Genomic DNA, 1,753 nt, shown 5'->3' with positions numbered 1-1,753 from the left:
GGCGACCCGGACCTCACCTAACTGACGGCGGCGACGGCGAACGACGCCAAGGCTTCCAGATCTGGCGGACGGCGGCCCTCTCCTTCCGACTTCCGTCGGTCCCAGGACCCAGAGGTCCCTCCGTTCCTCCGTCGGCCGTGCGGGTACGGCCCTGCCTTCCGGCTGTAGTTCGGCGTCCGCGGTGGCGCACTTCCGCTGCTCCGATTGTCCAGTTCGTAGTCTGGGCGCTAGAAGCCCCAAAAGATCCATCTACTGATCATAATTTCATCTGCTGGTCGTAATTTCATCTACTGATCTACAACTCTGTACAAGGTAATTTCTCTGCTTTTTTTTTAACAAACCACAAGTTTTTTTTAGCTTCTAATGGGCATGCTTCTGATTCCTACGTCTTGTAATTGCAATTGATTGCTTTCACTAATGAACAAGACCTGTATTACTCTTGTTGCGCTGCTCTGATTTTGTATACTGCTGTATACTTCGAAGTGTTTTTGCTGGTGGGTTTAACCGAACAGAGATTAGGTGAGAGGGATTAATCCCTCTAGCGGAATGATTCCACGTGGGGGTTGGGTGGCGACACCAAAACCCTGCAGGTATTAGATCCACTAGTGGATATAATCTCTTGGAACCGAACATAGCCTTAGGGAGGATTCGCAACTCCTCGCCCTATATTACACATTCTTCTAGTCCGTGGAGGACGAGCGCAAGAGGAAGCATGTGCCAAGCAGATCGCTCGCGATGACTCTGATTTTGAGAAGATGTTTGTGCAGATCTTCGATGAGGTCTCCGACAAGGAGGGTGAGATGTGATACGTACCTATAATTTTTTTTATATATTCATGCCATGTTTATATTATTTCGATATATTTTGGCACAAATTTTATATTATCCTTTTGGACTAACTTATTAATCAAGCCTAGTGTCAATTTTTTTTTGCTTATTATTGGTTTTTTAGAAAAATCAAATTTATGGAGCTAAAAAAAATCCGAAAATGTACATTTTTTTATAGGTTAGAATAAAAGTTATACAGAAAAATATAGATTTCTAAAAGAAGTTATAGAAAATGATTAATCTGTCCTGGGCCACTTTGAGCGGGCCATGAAATATCACATGAACATTCTAGAAGACTTGACGTGCAAGACAAGAGTCTGAAATCATAGCATACCTTCGTGACGGTTTCGTTAGGGCTGCAGCCGTTGCCGTCGCCGTCAGAAGGGAATTTGGTCCCCTCGCCTCTGACTGCCATCTTGGCGCTGAGAGGTGGGGGGACGTCGCATCTTCAAGAGTTTTCTGTCCTTCGTCACTGTCTAGTGATTATCATATTTTGTCGGAATAAATTTACTCTTGTTCTTTTGGCGGTGCCATGAGGTTAGAGAGTTTTCTGTCATCGCAGATCCGATCAATTTGCGTTGGTCCATCAAACTTTTTTGTTGGTTTGATTCTATCTGGAGTTGAAATATTTCACCGACACCATGTTGAAGATATTTTGATCCGACAACCTGCACTTCTAGGAGATCATCCCCGACCCAAGCACGTTCTTCGATCAAGGCTTCCCATCTTTTTGGATGAGCGACCCAAGGCGCTTTCAAAAATCATTATTGGTAGTGTTTGTGCGGATGAAAGAGTGACAACATTGTTGCTCCAGTCCAATTGCAGCCTTTTTACCGAAGTCTTTGAAGTATTTCTTCTAGCAGAGATTGATACCGGAAAGAAAGTGTTTCCAAGAGATTATTGTAATTTTTAGTCACATGAGTTAC

Source organism: Triticum aestivum, chromosome 7B (genome assembly GCF_018294505.1).
Source record: "Triticum aestivum cultivar Chinese Spring chromosome 7B, IWGSC CS RefSeq v2.1, whole genome shotgun sequence".
NCBI lineage: Eukaryota > Viridiplantae > Streptophyta > Magnoliopsida > Poales > Poaceae > Triticum > Triticum aestivum.
The sequence above is the reverse complement of the archived record's forward strand: the minus strand, read 5'-3'. Positions refer to the sequence as shown.